Below are 24,737 nucleotides of genomic sequence, written 5' to 3'. Positions count from 1 at the left end.
GGCGCACTCGTACCCCTCTGTCTTTCCATAACGAGAGTGAACGCGAGGGCAGTGACAATGACAGGGCTCACGGCAGCTCACACCTGCTTGGCTGTGCTATGTGAGGCTCATACCTGCAGGGACTCATCTGCCCCTCCCTACAAACTCAAGAGGAAAATATTATCATTTTTAGTATGATCAATACTATTACTGTATTATCTCTGTTTAAAAGAAAGGGAAACTGAGATGGGGGGAGAAGGTGGCAAAATCCCTCCCCTCTGTCTCTGTGTGGCTGGGAATCTTTTCCTCTTCCCGGGTGGTGGAAGGGGGCGTCTTGCAATGCGAAGCTGCCCATTTCCACAGCACACACAAAAATAACAAATGTGAATGATTGCAGCCAGATTGAAATTACTATTATTTTCAGTAAGGAAAAGTATATTTATTAACAGAAAGTCAATTACTTTTCCCCAAAATCACATGGGAAAAGTGTACAAATAGAGAACAGCTCTTCTAGAGAGGAAATACTTTGTCTGAAACAGGAAATTGTTGCAGGTTCAAGTGCGCTCTGAGTAAATGCACAGTCTGTGCGGCAAATGCAGGAGAGGGATTAGGGCTTTTTCTTCCTTGCCCTGGAACGGCATCCCACGTGCCGTGGGTGCACCGTCACCTCACGCCTTGGGTGGACAGGAAGAGCGATTTTGTGCCCCTCACGAGTGCAGCAGCTACGTTGCTCCAGGTGCCTGGGCAGGAGCACCCTCCAGCAGCCCGGGGCCCCCCTCCAGCCCTGGGAGGTGGCTCGACCACCCCAGGTGCGGGGAGCTGGGGTGCAGCGGGTGCTGTCCGCTCACTGGGCCCTTCTCGCAGGGATCCCGGCCTGGCAGCCTGGGCATCATGCCTGGGAACTGCCCTGTGCGGGTTTTGCCTGCTGTTTCCTGGCCCCAGGCAGAGAGGCTGGTCCAGGCACTCCTCCACCCCGGCCAGGGCGGAAGGCCCACGGGGGGCTTAGCTATGGCCAAAGGGAATCTCCCAGAGCTGCCTCTGAGCGTTCCAGACACATGTAACACACACACACAGCCCTCACACACCCCCCACAAACACACAGTACACACGCAAACACATGGATATACACACCACACACACATAAACACACACACGTAAACACACACACACCATAGGCCACACACACTAGACACACACACACATACCATACAACACACTGTACGTCCCACACAGCACACATACACCCCCACAGCATACTTATACTCACAGCCACACCACACACACCTTCGGCACATATATATGGATACCCCCACAGCACATACATGCACACACACATGCACACCACACACAAACACATGTCCTTTTTATAATAGTTCTTTTTAATAATTAAAATACTTGTATAATATCAGCTTACTATTTGCCACAGGGTAACTTAAGTGGTTCTCAACCTGGGCAATTTTGCCCCTCGGTGGATATTTGGAAAAGTCTGGAGACGTTTTTGGCTGCCACATCTGGGGGTGCTCCTGGCATTTGGGGTAGAGGAGGTAGCCACTGCTGCACACCCTGCAGGTCACAACGCACTCCCATACACCAAAGAATTTTCTGACCCCGAATGTCGAGAGTTCGGGGATTGAGACCCCTCGTGTGATTTCACAGTCTGGAGAAGAGGGGAGCAGCGGGTAACTGGAGGGGAAGCCAACAACAAGGAGCAGTTCTGGGCCTGCCTTCCCCTCGTGGGGGGTGACCAGGGTTCAGAGTCTGGGCTGTGCACAGGGGTTCTGCCCCTGGCATTTGGGAAGCCATTTAACTTTTTACAGCCAGAGGTGCTCTGTGGCAGATGACGCAGAAGGGGAGAAGAGAGGAGAAAGTGTATTTGAAGAGTCTCTGTGTCGTGGGTGCCGTGGGTGGAGACTGCCCAGCACCCGCCTGCCACAGACAGGCCTGTCAGCTTCCTCCTCCCCGAGCTTCTGTTGGATCCAGGGCAGAGCCAACCCCCAGGCCCCCTGAGGGGAGGCGGGAGGCAGACCACGCAGGTACCCCAGTGAGGGATCCCTGGGGAAGCCCATGTGTCTTCAGTGCCCACACACCTCCCTAGCTCCACAACTGCTTCATAAAATCCTTGCCTTCCTTTAAACTCGTATACTTCGTTGTAGGAGGCAAAGAAAGAATCTGTAAGTGGTATCTAAAAGCAAGTTTCTAAATGTGTGTGTTACAATCCATGGCCATTAGCACATTGTATACTTATTGTAGATCCTGTAACAAACACTCCAGGGCGTCTCCTTGGCCAGGTACCCGAATGCCACGTGGGGTGCGAGAAGCAAGTCCTCTGGTCCTGGCCAGGGAGAAGCTCCGTATACAGTTTCACTAGGAACACCACATGTGATTCCAGCCTGGGAGCTGAAAACCTGCCTCAGGGCTTTTGGACAACCTTGCATGACTTGCATAGTGTTGCCAAGGATGTGGGGTTGGCATGGGGGGGAGATGTGTCCTGTGCACTTTTGTCCCAGGAAAGGTGGCTTTTGGGAAGGCCCCTGGCTCCACAGTTGTTCCCAGAAGCTGCACTGGGGAGGAGGCCCCCGGGGAGTCTCTCGGGGTCTGGTTGCCTTTGATCAGCTTGATTGGGATTTGGGGTAGGATGAGCCACACCACTGTGACTGGACACTGCCTGGCGGCTGTGGGGTTGTGACACAGTATCAGCTAGTGCTATTGTGTTGTTTTGATCAGCAACAATGAGCTCCCAACTTTAGTTAGTTAGGAACCTTAGGTTTTAGTTTCAGAGAACTCTTTCAAATACAGAGCTAAATTGGAAGACTGGAAAGGGACCCTTAATGGCTTTAAGTCAGTGTCAATCTGCAGCACATTTGGTTTCTTGTTTTGCTTTCTTTTTTGCTTCAGTTTCTCGAGCACGCAGCTGAAAGTTCAGTGAGAGGGAAGTGTAGAGAACAAGAGAGGCAGGAACCGAGTTCCTGGGATCCTGCGACTTTGCATCCGTCACTGGCTGTGACCCTGCTGCCATTTTGGTTTTCCCTAAATGAAAGCGATAATTGCTTAGCATTATTTAAGATAAAAACATTGAAAACTATGTAAAACTTCCTAATCTTACAGATACGTACATAGAGCCCCAGAGGTCCGTGGGTCTCCGAGGATCCCCTGCTGGTAGCAGATCAGAGGAGAATCCAGACTCCCTTGCAGGTGTGTGTTCATCCCGCATCTCGGTCCTCTTCCTACCACAATGTTTGCATTGTCTAGAAAAAAGGGCGCTATATGGAGGAAGAGCATCACGGAGGATTTCCAAAGAATTTGGTGGGCAGCGATCACTGTTTGCTTAGTATTGACTCAGAGAGGCAGGTCCACCTTCTACACTGAATACATTTTTATATTCCCTCATTTATGACATACTTACCTTAAGGAAGGAAAATGATTTCATAGCAATGGGTTCTCCCTTAGCCTCCCCATCTTAACAGGTATTTGACAATTGACTCAGATACAAAGCAGATTTTGTGACTGAATCACAGGCAGTCTGAGTCTGCACGGGTCTGCCAGATGCTGGGGACCCCACAGTAAACACAAACGGACAGGACAGGGACCCTCACCCTGCACCAGCAAGCTCATCCACCTGAAGGCATTTAGCAGAGCCACAGGGGCCTCACTCACTGCCCTAGGTCCTGGGGGGCACAGCCAAACGGCATTTGTGGAACTGAATTTGTCACCACAACTGATCTATATATGAACCCTACACTAAAATTCCAAGTATCAGTCATCCGAGAAGGAAATAAAAGGGGATATTGGGATGCGAGGTAATGAAAATCTACCTTGGAACGCTAACTTGCCAATGATCATGCTGGCTGGATTGATTTTTCTCCCAGATACACAGCCTGGACCTTTGAGGGCAGACTCTAGAGATATCTTTAAAGCAGTGATTTCCTTTAAAAGAATATAAATAGCTTCAAAATATAGCGAATACACTTGCATATGAATAAACTTGGAAAGCGCATTAGCCTATATCACCAAGTTGTAGCTGAGCATCCTCATTGCAGGGAGTAAATTTTTAACATGTGTTCAGGGGTGATAAGAACTGTGTCTCTTCTCTGCCTTCCCTGTGTACATAAATTACAGAAGAGTCAGGTATTGACATGGAGATCCAGGCCCAGCAAACTCAGCCTCACACGGACGCATTTGCATGTCAATGCCAGGCCAGGGCTGTTTGATTACTTTGCTCTTGTCTGAGCTCCCAGGGCAAATAAGAACAAATAGGTATATTTGTGGATCTAGAATTTCTTTCTCTTACTCGTGTGTATACGTATATGCATATATAATTTAACAGATGATAATATGGGAATTTTACAGTGCATTTGGTGCAGTAGTGACTGTAATGATGGTTACCATTTGAATAGCAACATGAAGTACTTAGCAAAATAGCCTCTCGTGGAATGTCTTAAATTTTATCAATTCCAAAGGAAAATATTTAAACCACTTCAACTGCGTTGATTTTTTTTTAGGCCACGTCTTATGTCCCCACTGTCTCTGCCTAACTAAAGCCACTAAGGCACAGCCTCCATGGGACCCTGTCTTCTTGTAGCAATGCTGCCCTCTGGAGAAGGACGTCTTCTCCAGCTGGGATAGTTGTCACTGTCAGAATTTGGTGGCCAGTGAGAAAACCGATTTGTCCTTTGATTGGACAAGCATGTGTTGACAGAATAATGTGTTTACTAGCTGCCTAAAGTGGGCATCTGGTGTTTTCCGTTGCCCAGCACCCTCCCTGTCTTCTCTCTGGAAACGGCACCTTCTTCCTTTGCACTCCAGGTGGAAGATTGATCACGCCTTGTGTTCTGTCTTCCTGGCCAGAGTGGTTAATGCAGGGACATGCACAGGCCTCGGGGGCAGGGCAGGGGGGGCAGTCTTGTGACTTCACAGGTAGACTCTGGGAGAGAGATGTCTCTTTATTCTAAATTCATTAGGTGATGAAAACCTGGATCTTTCTGTGGTCATGCGTCACCCTCCCCTGCCACATAGAGGAAGAATGTTGATGTTGTTGGAAAATAGTATCAGCCCAATGAAAGAACTAATACTGAGAGATCCACAGAGAGAATTCTGTGTCATTGGAGTCCCTGGACTCTGTGAAGTTGGCACCAACCTTAACCTGCTCACTCCGTGTGAGTGAGTAAGTTCCCCTGTTTGCTTACGCTGGTTTGGATTGTGTTGGCCACTTACATCTGAAAGAATTCAGAATACACAGTGTCTAACAGTATCACTTATCTTTGTGTATATCATGTTTATCCTCCTTTTTCTCATGAGGGGCAAAAGAATATCATCCTCAAATATCACCTGCACTCACCCAATTCAAGTCCAGCTGCATGAAAATACATGAGTTTTTTCTTTAAATGTAGGTTGTTTTTGTTTTTAAGACAGCAAAGAGACTGACTTAACCGGCATTGTGAAACAAAACCTGGTCTATTTAATCACTAACTTGAGGATTTTACCAATGCACACAGTAAGAAGCTGTTGTCAGATCCCAGCTTATTAATGGCGTTGTGTCCAGATGTATTTAGAACGTCTGGGTCCCGCCGTGGCCTGCGGGCACCTCCCACGGAGGAGACCCGACCAGGATGGAGGGGAAGGTCACACCGCAGCACTTTGTTGGCTCCACACTGGAACCAAACTTCAGAGCAGGAGCAGAGTCACCTGGGCTGGACAAGGTGGAGGACTTTATTGTCCTTTTGTTTGTTTAAAAAACAAACCTTTTTTAGTGAAAACATGGAGTGCCCTCCGCTGAGAGCATTGCTGTGCTACGTTTAGAGGTGAGTATTTTCACCTGGGAAGATGTAGACCACGTGCTTTTGAAAAGTGCCATCTCTGTTGCGTTTCTGTTTACATATAAGGTTTTCCCCTCACGTCTGTTACATTTACAGTCATTCCTGAAAGTGCTCAGGCTGCCTGCAAGGTTGTGTGTGTGTCAAACTGATCAAACTGTGCCAATATCTGTGCATGTCTCGTATACAACTTGTATCTCAGTTAAACACATTAGAGCCAGAGTGAGCTACGACTGTACAAGCAGAGTCTGTGTCTCCTCACAGCCAAGAGCCTTATGCAAGAGGACCTGCTGGCTGGGTCCTTTAAAACAGTCACACCACAGCCCCTGGGTCTGTCAATAAGGGAGGCTTGTCATTGGAGTGTCACTGAGTGCATCCTCGATCTTCTTGTCCCACTCTGTCTTTAGAGTCGCACTCCCCTCTTGTGTATATGCTGTACTTTAAACCAGCCTTGCAGTGCACACAGCAAATACTTGCAGCTCAGCATGATCCCAAATTAGTACCAAATCTGGGGAGTCTCGGAAGGGGAAATGCTCGGTGGGAGGTGGGGAATCAACACTGTCTTTTCCTTTGGCCTCCTTCTCCTTCTTCCTTTTTACTTAGATCCTACTCTCCACCCCTCCTCCCTCCAACAGGAGATGCTGCATAGAATTCAGAAATGCACAGTTAGGACAGAGGTAAGTTACTTAGGTTTCTGCATGGATTAGGAAAAGATCACAAAGACTGACAGGAACCTCGAGCAGATTCAGACTGAGGAGTTGCCCCCCCAGGGCTCACGGGGTGGTGCTCTATGGTCAGATGGGAGGTTTACCCAGGGCAGGCATTCGGGTTAGAGTGTGATACTTCCAGCACTTTCCAGTGTTCAAGGGAGGCCCCCATACTGCAGGTCTCTGAAAGAGGGAGGGACTTTCTGGGATGGTGTCACCACTTTTTAATGTTTACTCTAATTCCTTAGCGATCTTGTGGCTCAAACTCAAATTTATACGAACCTTTAATTAAGCATAGATGATCACAGATTCAGGTTAAATAAGGTTTTCCAGAGGGTGAAATGCACATGGGTAGTTTCTTTCCCTTCCGCGTGGTGTTAGTTTACTGTCGCTGCCGTGAGGAGTCACCACCAGCTCAGCAGTTTAAACAGCACAAATCTGTCATCTTACGTGATCCTGTAGCATAGAAATGTAGCGCTGGTCTCACTGGGCTACAGTCATGCGGTGGCAGAGCTCCGTCCCTTTCTGGAGGCTGGGGGGAGAATCCATCTTCGTGCCTTTTCTGGCCGCTAGAGGCTGCCTGCATCCCTTGGCTCCTGGGCCCCTCCGTCCATCTTCCAAACCAACGAGCTCGCGTCTCTCTGTGCCTTCTTGGGTGGTCACACTTCCCTCCAACTCTCCTCCTCTGCCTCCCTCTTCCACACTGAAGGACCCGTGGATGACAGTGGACAATCCAGGGTCCCCTCCCTGTGTCACACCAGCTGACCAGCACCCCTGACTCCACCTGCAGCTCCAACTCTGCTTTGCCACGTTACACTGTATTCACAAGTGCAGGGATAGGACAAGGATGCTTTGGGAGGGGCGACATGATTTTGCTAACAACATAAGTGGAGGGGGTCTGTGGAGAGGGTGAGCGGATCAGGCAGAACAGACGGGGCCTTCCAGGAGCCGCGCCCGTGGGCTCTGAGGCACCTGGCTCTCCCGTCACCAATATCACATTTAAACCCGCCCTGAGTTCACGTTAGTGTGTATGAGCAGGACTTGGCCTGCGTTCTTTTACATGATTTTACACACACACACACACACACACACACACACACACACACACACACACACAAACACTCACACACACACACTCACACACACACTCACACACACACACACACACACTCACACACACTCACACACTCACACACACACACACACACTCACACTCACACACACACACTCACACACACACTCACACACTCACACACACACACACACACACTCACACACACACACACACAAACACACTCACACACACACTCACACACACACACACACACACACACACACACTCACACACACTCACACACTCACACACACACACACACACAAACACTCACACACACACACTCACACACACACTCACACACTCACACACACACACACACACACTCACACACACACACACACAAACACACTCACACACACACTCACACACACACACTCACACACACACACACACACTCACACACACACACACTCTCACACACACACTCACACACTCACACACACTCACACTCACACACTCACACACACACTCACACACACACACACACTCTCACACACACACTCACACACTCACACACACACACACTCACACACACACACTCACACTCACACACACTCACACACACACACTCACACACACACACTCACACTCACACACACACACACTCACACTCACACACACACACACACACTCACACACACACACAGTCTCACACACACACACACACACTCACACACTCACACACACACTCACACACACACACAGTCTCACACACACACACACACACTCACACACTCACACACACACTCACACACACACACAGTCTCACACACTCACACACACACTCACACACACACACAGTCTCACACACACACACACACACTCACACACTCACACACACACTCACACACACACACTCACGCACACTCACACACACACACTCTCACACACACACTCACACACACACACACTCACACACAGAACAAAAACAACCCCCAGAAACAAAGCCGTGGGGCAGTTCTTATCCACCAGGGTCCCTGCAGAGCGAGAGGCGTGTCCCGGGGGGAGTGCTCCGTTACGAAGGGGTTCATTGCAATTCTGCAGACGGGGTGCAAGCCCTAGAAGCAGCTGGGCTGCCACTACCCTGAAAGGACAGGTGAGGACAGGTTGTGGGACTTCACAAGGAGAGTCTGGTAAGGCAGCTGCCGGGAGCGAACGGCCACTTTCTGTGGAGGGACGCATAGAGTTCCAGAACCTTCCCAGCGAAGGAGCCGGGGAAACAAACGGACGTCACTGTCCTCTCGCTCTCATCGCCAAGCCCAGCAGGAGGCAGGGCACGGGCTGGCCTTGGACGCCGCAGAGAGGCCGTGTGTGTGGACACGGATGGGGACGGACTGCAACTGGCATGTGCATTTTAGAGATGGGGAAACCAGGATGCAGAAAATTTCATCAGCTGCCGGTGTTCAAGGCTGGGATTAGAAGCCAGGTGGTTTCATTCCAGAGCTTCACTCGCTTCGTTCAATCCCGCCAGCCAGCTGCTCCGACACGGGGAGGGAGGCTGAGCGTGGCAAGGAGTGCTGTTCCCCAGGGCAGGTAGGGAGGACCCCAGGGAGAGCTGGGCACAGGTGCGAGGTGCGGAAGCAGGTCATGTGGAGAAAGGTCGCTGCAGGGAGGACTGCGCCACCTGAAAGGAGGTGGCGATCAGTACGGCAGAGGGAGCGTGTGACGCCCACATTCCCGATGGAGAGCGAGAGGGACCCCGTCCCAGGTAAAGGCGAGCAAGGAGACCAGCCCTTTGGTTCTGTCCGGCAGCCAGTGGGGCAGGCGTTGACGGGTGCGCTTTGTTGCTCTGACCACAGTGTTCGTGGAAAAAGAAAGAGGATGTCGGGTGGGCGTGGGTGGGGGTGGCCAGGGCCGAGTGGGTCCTAGGAAGGAATCCTGTTACTAAAAGACATCCTCACAGCGGCCCTGACTCAGACTTTGGGGGAGCAATTCCAGGACGGTAGGTAACACATGTGAATTTAATCGGCAGCAACTTAGGAAGTGCTTATGATGATTTGGGAACACACTTCTTGTTTTTTTGAGACAGTTTCACTCTGTTGTCCCAGTTAGAGTGCCGTGGTGTCAGCTTAGCTCACAGCAACCTCAAACTCCTGGGCTCAAGCGATCCTCCTGCCTCAGCCTCCCGAGTAGCTGGGACTACAGGCATGCGCCACCAGGCCCGGCTAATTTTTTCTATTTTTAATAGAGTCTCACTCCTGCTCAGGCTGATCTCCAACTTCTGACCTCAAGTGATCCTCCTGCCTCGGCCTCCCAGAGCGCTAGGATTACAGGTGTGGGGCATTATGCCTGGCTGGGGAACTCACTTCTCTAAACAGGTTTAAAGCCCCCCCAGCAAACTTCCTCCAACCACACACAATGTAAATAAAATTATATTCCAATTACAAATGAAAGATGGGTTTTGATGGAAGAGCTCTAAATCATTCCCTGTAATGGCCCAATTAATTGTGAAATGACCAGGTGTGATTTATCTGGAGAAATATCCCCTTTAGTTCCCAGAACTTCCATCTTGGTGAAATTAAAACTTAATTTTTAAAAATCCTATAATTCTATGACCATGGATGTTAAATAAAACATTTCAACATTACAAATCTGAAAGGCAACATTTAAAACTTTGTGGAGGTACTTTCCTCTTCCAGCTCATTTTATGAGTACATATTCCATAATGAAAAGAAAATGTCATGCTCCTATAACAACAATAATCTTTCTGCATAATTTCTCTTTTTCCTGGGCCTGTTTGTTTAGATTGAAGGTGTCTCTAATAAGCCATGTTTGATATGAATATTTTGAGAGATCAATCTCGCTTATCTCCTGCATTAAATTTCTAGGCATGTGTTCCCTCTTCTATGGAATAAAGCCATTTAGGCATTTTCCTGGAGTAATCAATAGAATGAAATCTAAAAAAAAAGAAAGGAAATTACTAAGATGTCTTGTTCAGCTGCTGTAGGCAGATGACTCTTCTTATATGAAGAAAACATTCCTGGAAACAGATTTCATTAATTTCAAACAGCAAATGTATGTATTTTTGAAAAGAAAAAAAAAATAACATTACCCGCCCAAGCCAGCAACACTACAGTGCTAGGTTATTTATAAGATCATAAATCTAGTTATTCCAAAGAGCATGGCATAATATAATATAAGGTGTTATTGCTCCATAAGTTATAAAAGGGCGCGTGCACGAGCCTGCGTGGGGATTGTCAGAGACTGTGAGATACATGGCATCCGTTTCCTTTCTTAAAAAACAAATTCAATATATTTTAAGATTTCAAAAGTATTAAATGCAAAAATGGCTCATATTTCAAGGTGAAAGCCCTCTGTTGGCTAAAGATGTTTCCATTTTTATTGCAATTGTGGTTCCTGCTTTTTTTTTTTTTGGTAAACTTTTTCCATCAGAGGCCGATGCATGGATGTATTTATAGTTCAGTTTCATTTAACTATGTTCATTTGTACTGATCTGCGACAGATTTATATGATCATAGATTCCTGGTGTCACTGTTGTATTATTTATATTTCCATAAATTAAGGCCATTATTATCAAAGATGGCCCCTGACAATAAGATGTGGTAGTTGGAAATAGCATTTAATATTTCCTTAGCCCTGATGAATTCTCTATAGATCGCATCCTGATGCAAACTAAGAAATCATTGTCTTTGCTGGGAAAAAAAGGAGGTCTTGAGTAATAATAATAAGTCACTAATGAAAGACAAAAATTTCAGGACTATTTGTAGACACTGGTTTTTAATCTTCCTAATGATAGCCCTGACGATAAATAGATGAGAGAGAGAGAGATGATACATGGCTGATAACACCAACAGGCCCCGCTTCTCTCCCTCCCACTGCATGCGATTAGCCTCTGGGACAGATTCACATCATGCATTTTAAATCTTCCTTTTATCTCCCTATTGGAGTGTGATGTCTCCACCAAGCAATTTTTAAGCAAGGGCTTTATGACAGATGGGATGCACGAGAGGCTTTATCTCCCTGGCACCAATAAAACAATCAAACTTAATTGGCGACTTCAGTGTAAAACAGTTTATTTGTGACTCAAGGATACTGCAAATTAATAATTGGATTTAGAGGATGGGTACAGAAAAGACGGAGGGAAAATGGTTGTCTCAGGCTGCTTTTAAAAATCTTGATAGAACCACTCCAGTTGTAAAAGCTACACAGACCAGAGCTTGAATTCTGGCTCTCCCTACAAGCTAGCTGTGTGGTCTTGGTCAAGTTATATAAACTCAGCCTGGATTCTTCTATCTGTGAAATTAGGATGTTTATGTCACAGCATGTGAGAAGCTTAAATTCATTAAATTAAATTAATATGGATTAATTTAAGATTGCTAAAATATATACATTTGCCAATCATCTGTCTAGCATGTAGTAACACAATAAGCTTTATTGAAATTCAGAATATTTGACAATGAACACTTAGACTAGCCAGCATGAAATTTGTACAGCGTGTTTGCTAGCTGTCACTAACGGTCATATCCTAAGAAAGGAACCTCTATAGTGTCTGCTTTGGTTTTTTGCCTATTCAGGTTCAGCTGCTTGAGTGATGGCTCATAAACACCGAGCAACGCTTTCTGGTATAGATGCTGAAAATATCTCAACCCCATAACTCCACAAATAAGAACAAAACCTAAATTTAGGTATTTGGTGTTTATTAAAGCACCAAATCCCATTAAGTGAATTTGAAACATAATAAGATGTATGTACCAAATGTGTCAAACCCATCTGAGTTGATAAAGGAAGATGATGATGGTCCCAGCGCGATGGCCGAGGGAGACAGAGAGGTGCAGGGAGACATCTGGGGCTCTGGTGTGAGGACTGACTGCACCCCATTCCCAGTGCCACATTCAGGAGCCTCTGCCCCGGAGCACAGCGCCAGGTCAGTGACAGATGCCCGCTGTCCTGGGGCTCCCTCCCTACTCCGTCACGCTGCAGCTCCAGAAAGCTCTTGCAGTTATGCAGGGCTGGAAAGGAATTGTGCTGCAAAGGAGATGGCCGAGAGGTGAGGGAGACCCAGTGCCACCAGCGTGTTGCCCCGTGTCTACCCTCACCCCATCCCAGACGTGGCCCCGCACTTGGTCCCCTTAGGGATGCCCCAAACTCCGAGTGAAAAGAACCATATAAGAGGAAGGGGAGCCTGAGTGACAGCGCCTTTGTCTCAGAAGAGGTTCAGATTCTCACCTGGGAATTAAGAGAGAAGCTGGAATTTGCACTGAAGTATTCTTATTATGGAAATCTGGACCCACTGATTGAGCCTGGAAACTCATTGTTCTGATACAACAGCAGAAGATTTGGTGAGACCTTCAGGTGGTCCTGAGATGCCACCTCTTCTCAGCAGCTTCTGTTCTGATGAGCTGCAGGAAACGGCCTAAATGCAACCACTTTTGAGCCACAAAGATGCCATTTCATCCAGTTACGTGGATGTATAAGGTATAAAAACGTCTTAGGAAATATTGTCTATGATTATTTCTTTTTAATTTTTAAGTATGAAGCTTATTTTCATGTTGACATCCTTCACAGCCTAAGACTTCCCTCCCTATTAGGTTGTGGGTCAAGATCTGCTGGAGTTTAACCCTCTGAAGGATAAATTGATATTTAGGTAGAAGTTAGTAGAAAAATGGGTAACGGTATTGTAAGACTTGCTTTTGAAGGTAAATTTTAGAAAGGTGGATATATCAAAAGCTAAAAGATAAACCATAGAAATACTAGTTTAATAATCCCATTCTGCTATATGTGCTATTATATAATTTTTTGTGTGTGAGGATTTATCTGTAAAAGCTAATGTGGAATTTGCCTTATAGGAATACTCAGGTCCTCATGGATCCTTGTGAGTTAGGTGGAAATGCAAGAATGTCTAGTTAGTAAGGGTTTGGCAAACCATCTGGTTGCACCTATGGTGGTCAAAAAAAAAAAATCTTGCTCTGGGAGGCCGAGGCGGGCGGATTGTTTGAACTCAGGAGTTTGAGACCAGCCTGAGCAAGAGCGAGACCCCATCTCTACTAAAAATAGAAAGAAATTATATGGACAGCTAAAAACATATATATAGAAAAATTATCTGGGCATGGTGGCGCATGCCTGTAGTCCCAGCTACTCGGGAGGCTGAGGCAGGAGGATCGCTTGAGCCCAGGAGTTTGAAGTTGCTGTGAGCTAGGCTGACGCCATAGCACTCTAGCCCGGGCAACAGAGTGAGACTCTGTCTCAAAAAAAAAAAAAAAAAAATTCTTGCAAAAACTATACAAGATATTCATGTGAGGCCACTGAGAAAGGTGACCTGAGACCCAGGACACGGTGCCGGGATGCCCTCATGGAGCCTCTCTGATCATGGCACTTTCCCTCCTCCCACCGTCTGACCTGCATGGTCCACACTTTGAGAGAGCTTGTCCTTGTCCTGTCTTCACCAGGCACCCTGTCCTCTCCAGAGCAGGCTCCGGGGCTCTCCCTGGGCCTCCTGCTCTTGCTCTGTCTTGCGGTGCCCCTACGTGGCCCTGTCGGGACCCCGACCTCCCTAGGTCCCACCCGGACTAGCTCTGGGCCTCTGCCCTGTCTGCGCTGGATCATCGCAGCGTTTGACTCTCAGCCTGACTGTCCCAGGCCATTTGTGTTGCTGGAACAAGGTACCTAAGACTGGACTTTACCAGGAACAGAAACTTATTTCTGCACAGTGCTGGAGGCTTGGAAGTCTAAGACCAAGGACCTGGCAGGTTGGGGAGGGCCTGGTCTCTCTGCTTCCAAGGTGGCACCTCGAGTGCTGTGTCCCCACGTGGTGGAAGGCAGAAGGGAAAAGGACTGAATGCAGCATGGAGCCTCTGTTACAGGCCCTCAACCCCACTGACAGGGGAGGGCACCCTCATGACCTAATCATCTCCTAAAGGTGCCACCTCTTAATACTATTGGTTGGAGGATTAAGCTTTAACATGAATTTGGAGAAGACACAAGCATTCCAACCATAGCATTGACTCACCAGGCTCTAGTTTAGTTTCACTCCTGGATTTATTAACATCTTGTGCTCCTCAATCTCCCAACGCCAGACATAAGCCTCCCCCAGCTCGCAGGGAGAGGGGCCGACACTGGAAAGTGTACACGGCAGTGGAAGCAGGAATTATTCTCTTTCCTGAGTCATCTTTTAATGAAGGTGGTCACCATTGCTGTTGACATGGGCTTTCAGAGAACACGTTTCCCACGCTGAGAGCACTCAAGCTTTCCAGCTATGCTCACATCAAAGGTTTTCAATTCTTGTTTGGGGTCCGTTTCCATCAGGAAAACAATTTAGGAGGATTGAAGGGAAAATAAACTTTTATAGTGTTGCAAATCTATCCTCGATTTCCTATTTCCTGTCTCTATGTTTATAAATTCTTTCATAGGCCTTATTCTAATATTTTCTATGCCTAAGTTGGAAATTACTGATGAAGGAAAAAAACCTGAACAATCATGTGACTTTAAGTCAATTACGCATACAGTAATATCAATTACAAATTTTTGTACATATTTAAGTACATAGTTTTTGCATTATTCTTTTTATTTAATGGTCTGTTTTCCTCAGAGAAAATTTAAATAAACTACAATAACAACTCCCCCCTTGGGAGAAATATCCTGCGTGGGACCCGAGATGTGGGTAGGAGAGCGGCCTTCGCAGCCCTGGGAGCCCGACTCTGCCCCAGGGACACATTTCATGGCTTTCCTTGGAATTACAAAGCAACCTATGACCCTCTAAGGTAAAAATCTACTACTAATCTAACTCTTTGGACTTGCAGACGAGGACGTCAAACTCACAAACATTAAGGTCTAGTGGTGAGTCATTGTCAAATTGGATGTAGGATCCTGGTCTTGTCACTTGACCTGACAGTGTGCCACCAATGTAAGGCTGTGTGTCCTCTCAGTAGGTGTGTGGCACTGGGGGTGAGAGCAACTGTGCTCTGTCTCTCCGTCTGTGCTGGAGGGTGTTGGGCACGTTCAGTTAAAAGCCCCAGTTTTTTAAATTTTGTAAATGAAGACAATCGTGATTAACACCCCCAACACAAGAGTTGTTATAAGGCTCAAAAAATGCACTCTGTGTGAAAAGAGATGGTAAGATTCTGTCCTAAGTAGTAAAAATTGATGTACCGTCTTGGTGGTTTTCAAATCCATTTAGGGATGAGAAAACTGAAGCCCAGCAAGCTGCATATGAATAACCGGGACCGCACATCTTCTAGTCCCGAGCCACCATCCTCTGCAGCCGGCGCTAAGCTGTCCCTGTTTATTTAATTCACTTCCATTTCCTGAGGAACTGGCTTGCTCACTTCATTAAAGAGAGCGGAGAAAGGATTCTGGCACACAGACGCTCTTTAACATGTGTTTTTTGTCCTTATCTTATTGACTCAACATGCAGATATCTCTGCCAGAAATGTCCGATTGCACCTTTGTCTAAAGAAGATTTTATATTGATCTTAATCTAATTAGCTAGTTTGAACTATGGTTTGTGTCATGGTTGTGTCTTGATCTAATTAGCTACTGTAGCTGAGGCAGCATGGCTCTGAAGTCGTAATTGCCGGTGTGGAGAAGGCTCTCCCGTCAGCTCCTGCGTGCTAGATGGAGACATTTCTGCACACTGCAAACCATCATCAGCATGCACTAGGCTTGCTAAATTGGCTCCAAATTCTAGAAGCGCCGTAGGATTTGAAGCCAGAAATAGCCTGGAGCTCAAAGCTTGGTGCAGTCCCATCCAGCTGTGGGACCTTACGGGGTTGCTTAGTCTCTCTAGACCTCGTTTTCCTTATCTGAAGAACAGGCGGGCTCCGAGGATTACATGAAGAGATGGCTGGGCAACTACCTGCAGATCCAGCACTCACTTAGCGCCTGGTGCATGGGAGGGTGACCCTTCTTCCCATTCTCTTTCCTTCTAGTATATTCTCCTGCGAATTTGGCTGAGAAACAGGTTTTCTTCTCTCTGCATTATTTTCCACTGAGACACAGAGGTTTTCTTCCCCATCTTCCACCATCCCTCCTGCTCCCCCCTTTCCCCAACTCCTCTCTCCGTCTCTTTCTTCCGTTCTTCCTTCCATTCCTTCTTTTGGTTTTGAATTTCACAGGAGATTCCCCAAGTGTAGTCACCAAACAGGGTGAAGCAGGTGGTGGCACTTTTGAGGAGGGTAGAAGTGCGTTATGTTTTAGTCTAAGCAGAGTGCAGCCAAAGCCAGAGAATTATCTAAAGCCTGGAATTTGAAGAAACGGTAGAAAATGTAAGGCCAGACAGGGGTGTGCAGGTGAACCTCCGTCTGGGGAGTCAGGTGAACAAGACTCCAGGGGCTGGGAAGAGCAGGGCCAGGGGCGCTGGGTACCCCAGCTCTTTCCGTGGCTGTAATACTCCCTGCAGGGAATTTTAGTGACTTGTAACTTTCCTGGTTGGACAGCTATTCCTTGTGGGTTATTACATAGTGGGAGCATTTAGCCTGAATTCCTTTTCTTTTTTCCTGTGCTACTGCTCTGCCAGGGCCCTAAGCCTTATAATTAATTAATGGTTAGTGCTGCCCTTTGAAATTCAGATCAGCCTTCCAGCACGTTGCTGCTTTAGAAATCCAGAAAGCTTTCTTTTTTCTTTCTTTCTTCTTCTTCTTTTTTATTTAAATGCATACTGCTTTATCATCAGGTCTTGAAAATAGCAGGTCTGCCTTTATTTTCCAGCTTTAAAGATAAGTTTCGAGCTGTGATTACTTTTCCAGGGAAGCCTGGAGGTTTTGCACGCAAAAGAGGCAAACCCATGTGGGTGTAGAGCTGCAATTCTGACAGCCAGCAGGTTCTGTCACCAGAGCTCACAGCTATGACATTGCATCGCCCGGAAAGGTCTTGTATTGAGGAAGCTGGCTCATCTCCTCCTGTGGATGTCGGATGCAATTAATTAATTTTGAGGAAATATAAATGTTATCGCTTACTATCATAATCAGGACAAACATTAATATCAGTTTCTGTAACTGCGCCATCCTTACCCTAAAATAATGCAAAAAAAAAAAAATCTTTGGCAGAGTTGAATTTATGGGATATGACAAATTCCTAACAATACAATCAAAGACGCATAAGTTGACATTAAAAAAAAATTAACAATTGGGCACAAATTTAACTGACTTCCAAAATCTTTGGAGCTAAGAATGTTGTAGAACCAAACTAAAAGCACAGATATTGCAACTTTTTATCTACATGGCTCATATGACATCTTCTGAAAAACCTTCCTTTTGCAAAGTTAGTGGAGAGTGAAGTTTTGGGAGTGAGGCACAGCTCACTTGCCCCAAGTACCTGCATGTGCTGGAAGTTACCACCAGTAATTTCCTTCTTCGTGTCCATACAGTGTCTCCAGGTGGTACCTGATACATTAACACATTAGAACGCATGGCCACCAAATAGGAGACTGGGTCAAGATGCTAGAAAGAGTACACATGGCCAAACTCCCTCCCACCCCAAAGTTTTTGAAATGACAAAAATGTGGTATTTTAAAAAGAGGATATGAGTGCTGAGAAATAAGAAAAGGAACATTAACTGTGGAGTGCCTGAATGTTTGAAGAACTCTAAAATGAGAAAACAGAAGGGACTGAATTTACAGGGAAATAAGCAGCAGAAAGCCACAGTCCAAACACATCGCACCTGGCCCCGGCACACCTGCGATTGCAAATGTCCCTGCACTTCACTGTGGCTCCTGGTATAGGCTGTGGATTCTTTCCACACTTGCGTCTCTTCATTTCCTAGCCTCTCACCTGGTGCCTTGTGTAAGGCAGTGCCCCACAATTTTGGAAAATGAAAGTGAATAAGCACTTTTTCAAAATTTGTCCAAAGCTTCCCTGAATACTAGCCTCGGTCCTTTGTCCCTGGAAACTATGCAGTGAGTTTTCCCCTGTGTTCAGCCTAGTTCTAAAAAGGTCTAGTTATGAGTTTGCACTTTCCTAAGATCCTCTTTTCCCTGTATTGGCTGTTGGAACTTTGGGTGTGATAGGTTGTTTAGAATCTGAAACCAATACAGAAGCAGACGGATGTGGGTTGGTGACTTGAGAACAGACCACAGCCTCTAAGTGTTATGTTACGGCTGTTGCTGTTTTTCTCAGAAGTGATGTAGGAAAAAAAAATGTGGACGGTGCCGCCAGCTAGAAGCTGGGTGACTGTGGTCCCTGGTCCCTAAAGCCATAGATTCTCTTTTACAGGTGAGAACTGCACTCCGCTCCCCACTCACCCTCTCCAGGAATTGCTTTACGGTCCAGAGAGAAGGAAATAAACACACTTCGAAAAGGCAATCTGAAAGGAAAAATGAATGATCCAAATGTAAAAATGGATCAGACATGCATTTGACAACAACGAAACTTACAACATTTGTTTAGAAGAACTAATGGAGATATGACATCAAGGGTCTTATTTGCTCAACGAGTAAGTTATTAAGGTTTTTTTGGTAATTTTGTTTTTACCTTTTAATGTCCATCACACAAAAGTCTATTAATTGTGAAATTTTGATTTTCTCATCAGTAACTATTGGCAACAGACTAGGATTCTTTGTTTGTTTTGTTTTATGTACCTTTATAGGATTCTGTAAGGTTGGTAAGGTTGAAAGTCCTTAGAGAAGACTTTGTAGGAAACAGATATCCTATGAGTGCCTATATGGGCAGCAACATCAACCTCCACTACTGATTGTTAATATGATTTCATTTGTACCAATATGATAGTAAGATCTTGGATAAAAGTGTGTTGCATAGACACATATATAATATATAGTATTGTGTATAGATAGATATACATACAGGCACATATGTCTATACATGCACTTGTTTTTGCATGTGTATGTGTGTTTGTGTGTACTGTGTTTGTGTATTCATATATATATGTGTCATGCTTTATTTTAGAATTATTGGTATTATATTTTTAAATTTAATATTCCAATAAATATTTTCCCAACTTCATAGTTTCCAAACCATTTTAATATCTTCATAATCTTCCATAACAGATTTATGTGTTGTTGTTCCTGTCACCTTATTTCACAATGAGTTTTATACATTCTTGTTACTTTTTCTATTCTTTTGCCCTATGAGCTATATATTGATTGCTATTACCTTATACTGTGATTGAGAAAATTTAAATATTATTTGAAATGCTGCAAGTAGTTATATTTAAGTATCTCAAAGAAATTTTAAAGCCATATTCTTGTTTTTTGTACAGTTCACAATTAAATTTATCTTAAATCCCGTAACAGTAAGACAAGGATTTGAGTATTTGTCTTCATCCACTCAGGCTGTTATAACAAAGCACTATAAGTTGGGTGGCTTATAAACAACAGAATTTATTTCTCATGGTTCTGGAGCCTGGGAGTCCGAGATCAAAGTGCTGGCAAATTGGTGTCTGGTGAGGGCTCCCTTTCTGGTTCACAGGTGACTCCTTCACGCTGTGTCCTCGCGTGGTGAAAGGGATGAGCCAGCTCTCTGTGCCTCTTTTATTTTATAAGACCACAGAGAGCTAATTCTATTCATTTTATAAGAATCTCTGTTTATATTCTATTATAAAATAGAATCTCTATTTTACAAGGCCACAGAGAGCTAATTCTATTCATGAGGGCTCCACCCTCATGACCTCCTCACCTCCTAAAGGCCCCACCTCCTAATGTCGTCAACTTGAGCATCAGGATTTCAACATACGAATTTTGGGGGGACACAAACATTCAGATCATAGCTATCTCCTTTCATGTCTTCCTTCCACTTACAAGTTCTACTAATACAATCTAATATTTTGAACTTATGTTAATATTATTATTTTTTCTATTTTTTATCAAGAATAAGTTTAAGATGATTGCAGTTGCTTTTATAACCAGATCCACAAACTCTTAGATTTATGGTTAATTATTTTCAATGCTTGTAGCAATTCTTCTAATCATTTTACTTTTCCATTCTTGAGTCTTGAATTTGAGTATTTACCTTGTGATCGAAGCATGTCTTTGACTAATTTTAGAGAATGGCACCTTGTTGTTATTTGCTCCAACTCTTGAATTACACAGTGTGTTTTCCTGTTGCCTGGGTATGTGATTTGCATTTTTCATAATTAACCTGGATCTTAAGAGAATTTTGCCAGGAGAAAAGATTATTAGAGCATCTAGGTAGAGGGAACAATGTCTACAAGGGTAAAGAGGTGGAAAGAAGCTTGGTGTTGTGCAAAGTGGCAAGAAGCTGGCGTCCGTGGATTGCGCAGGGCACCCAGAAAGCAATGGTGTCAGACGAAGACAGGAAGTGGTCTGGGTGGTCTTTTGCATGCAGTGAATGGTAGTAGTAAAGTAGTAGTAAATGTCTAATTTATAAAAAGATATCTATGCATGTTTGGGTGTGCATGTATGAAAATGCACGCTTAAAAATATTTTTTAAACAATAATGATGTCAAATTTTAAAAATAACAGTAAGATTAAATTTTAAAAACAACAGTATTGCCAAATTTTTTGAAGTTATAAATGTTGGCCTGTGTTTAGAAAGTGCACTCCAGTTACCCCATGGAGGATAACATGTTTGGGGAGCACGAGCTGAGGCAGGGAGACATGGGGAAGCCTCCGGAGGGGGACAGTTATGGATTCATGTGATTTCATTAGCAGGAACTGACTTCCAGCTGGGTCGGCCCTGTGGTACTATTTCAAAGAGAGCTCAGTTTGTATCCATTGAAAATAAAACATGAGGTGGCCTTAAGGACCCACGAGGCACCTTCAGAAGCCTGCTCCTGCCAGCAGCTGTCACACAGCCAGAGGGCATCTTCCTTCCCTCTTTGCAGGTGACCTTGTGGACATCGCCCTCAGAGGAGCTTCCGGAAGCCCAGCAGAGAGCATGGTAATGCAAGTGAGCTACAGCCATGAATAATATGAACAGTTTGAGGGGAGACAGGGAAAGGCCACAAATCAGCTTGGGTTGCGAGTAGCCACGTGCTGGGCTCCGGCGCCTGCTGCTTCCGGGCAGGCCGGCCGTGCTGTGTGGCTCTTCCAGCCTTCCCTCCAATGGCTGCTGAGCTGAACTTTAATATCTGCAGTGGCTTCTGCCAGTGCCTGCAGGAGTTTCCCTGCAGGGAGCTCATCCAGCCCCTCTGAGCTGGAACGTGGTTGTGCCGTGCTTTGCCCAGCTGCCCTGGTGACAGTGACTGCACCTTGGGTCACCTGCTTTGGGATGATCATAATAGAGGTCTTTTTCCTTAGAGCTGAGCTGAGCTAAGCTGAGCGCTGTCTCCTATGCTGCTGGAGGAAGCATAGATTGGTCTAAAGCTTTTGAAAAGATGGAAGTAGCTGTATTGGTCCGTGTGGGTTGCCATAACAAAATCTCTCTGACTGGGTGGCTAAAACTGAAGGCATTTATTTATTGATTTTTAGTTTTTGAGGCTAGAAGTCAAAGATTAAGGTGTTAGCAGGTCTGGTTTCTTCAGAGGCCTCTCTGCTTGGCTTGCAGATGTCCATCTTTTCCCTGTGCCTTCTTCATGTGATCGTCCCTCTGTGGGCACCTGTGTCCTAACTTCCTCTTCTAGTAAGGACACCGGTCATGCTGGATTAGGGCTGCACTCTTACAACCTCATTTTACCTTAAGTCCATCTTTGTAGTTAAGGCAATTGTATCTCTAAATACAGTCACTCCTGGGGGTTAGGGATTTAGGGAATGAGCTCTAGCAGGGCCACACTCCAGCTCACCACAGCAGCTCTCGAAAGCTTTAAAGATACTCATTCCTTTTGGAAAAGTAAGCTTATTTCTGAGAATTTGTGGTATGGATAAATGCAAAATAAATCTAAAATTTAGAGAAACCTTTAGGCTCAATGATGTAAATAAAAGTATTATTTACGGACTGTAATGGAAGGTTCACCAGCATTTTAGTGGGCTGCCCCTCTCAAGAGGACAGTCAGTGTTAGGGATCCCTTCTTGGCAGAGGAAGATGAGGACACTGCAAGACGGAACATTCGGGCTGAGACAAGCACCGGGAAAGCACAAGGAGGTTTTAGTAGCTCTGGGAGTGTAAATTTTGAACAAATAGATTATATTCTGGAGAAGGTGGTTTTCGAAGTCATGCCGTGCAATGTCCTATAAACCTGTTGTCCCTCTCTTCAAGGAAACCTTCAATAAAGATCGATATTATTCTCTGGGACTTTCATCAATAGGCTGAGAGTCTTTGGTACGTGATCAAAGCTGAAATTACTTATGAAGTGCCTCAGCCTTTTACAGTTTACATTTGTAGTTAAGAAAGATGAAAATGAATCTAAACACCCAATATGTGCCACCGTTAGGAAAAATGGATCATTCTAGTAAATGAACTTGAAACATTTGTTAAAATAATACTTAAAAGCATTTAAAATTTAGTTCTGTCAGTTGACAAATGAGGAAAGGGATCATATCTGTAGGAATGGCCACTTTTGTGGTTCAATGTCTCATATGATTTTGGAATGATCTGAGGTGCCATGAAAATCATTTGATAAAAATATTAACATTAGACAAAGCATTTAACGTGAGCCACATGCTTTCATTAAACTGATACGTGAGAAAGGAAAAAAAATGCTTGGAAAATAATCACCACATCAAAAAATTATATGCACAAAACATAGAAGAAAATAAATTTAAACTTCCACCAGTCATTTTGTTTCAATAATGAGATGGTCATCATTTCTTCTATACCTGTTGTTTTATATATGTGTTGATTTTCAATACTGTATGTTGTTCTTCAACAACGTACAGTAAGTATGGTACTAACTACGTATAGCTCTGAATCTGAGTTCAAACAGCACAACATTACATGTTTAATTTAATTCAATCAACTTTCGTTACTGTTAAGCACTGAGCTAGAACTCAGAGATAAGACACGTTACGCTACTTGAACACGAGGAGCTTCTAACGTTACAGGGAAAATCAGGCATGAAAACAATTTAAGTAAAGTGCAAGGCTATTTGGAAAAATCATGGTAAGTAGGGAGAGGAACACTTAAGGTAGAGATGTTGAGTAAGGAGCTAGTCATTCTGACAAGAGGAACGTCATGGACAGGTTAACAGAGGGACCTGCATCTGGGACATCAAAATACAAGGTGTTTTGGATACAAGAAAAATGGTTAGAGCACATTACATTCTAAGCAAAAAAGTCCTGCATGAGCAAAGGGCTGAAATAATATGTTATACTTACGAAAGGATAGTAGGTTTTTGGCTTTACTTAGGGTGGCAGGTGAGTACAAAGACACAGGAATGAGGCCGGCAAATTCGGGGCCCGACTATGAGGACCTGCTGCACTGACAACTTTGTATTTTCTGGGGGAGCAGATGGTACCGCTGTAGAGTTACTGCGACAGGAGTGCCTGCCTAGGTTTTAGAAAGACCACTCTAGCTTGAGTGTGGGGAGAGAGAAAAATAAACAGACACAAAAACCAGTTGAATGTCTTCCTCCTACATTAGACAAGAGAGAAGATACACATGCTGTACTGAAGTGTGTCCAGGTAGAAAATTTAAAGTGATTTTTCTCTGTGCCTCTGCATGTGTGTCTCTCTCTTCTCTTCTTTCTCGAGTGACAATACTGCCTTATTTTCAACAAATATATTTATAAAATATGGGTTTTAAGTTGGGAAGCCACATAGCTAATGATGCTAAGTGGTGTGAAGGCCAAGTGGAGAGGTGGTGTCATGTTTTTAAGCTCTTGAAAAGAATTAGTGTTCGTAGAGGCGAGGCCCTCATGGCAGTGATTTGCAAGACACGGTTGGTGTTTCTCTTGCAGAATCCCAAAAGGGGCATTTTCCGAAAACCTCCTAGAGTACTGAGCTCAGTACTTTAGACGACCACACCATTTTAGGCCACAAATTATAATTTCTAGCTCAGTCACTTCCTTCATTCCTCTGTGTCCTGAAAGACCTTGGCCATCTCGAGAAATTAAATTCACTCTCAGAGGATGGTGACTGTTTATCACAAGGCAGAGAAGCATGGCTGCTGTGTCTCGAGTTTGAAGACGCTCTGGAAACCCTGCTCCCCAGATATCTCGAGCACGGGCAGCTCACACTGCAGGGAGGGTGGCTGGGAAGGGCCAGCGTCCCTCTGAATAAAGTAGGTTTTATATATTTGTTGAAAATAGGAGACTCTTTAGTTTATGGTGAGTAGGTGAGAAAAGTCTATTAGGTTCCAGAAGACTTGATGTGTTTAAGAA

The sequence above is a fragment of the Lemur catta genome, chromosome 4 (assembly GCF_020740605.2).
Source record: "Lemur catta isolate mLemCat1 chromosome 4, mLemCat1.pri, whole genome shotgun sequence".
Classification (NCBI taxonomy): Eukaryota; Metazoa; Chordata; class Mammalia; order Primates; family Lemuridae; genus Lemur; species Lemur catta.
The sequence above is the reverse complement of the archived record's forward strand: the minus strand, read 5'-3'. Positions refer to the sequence as shown.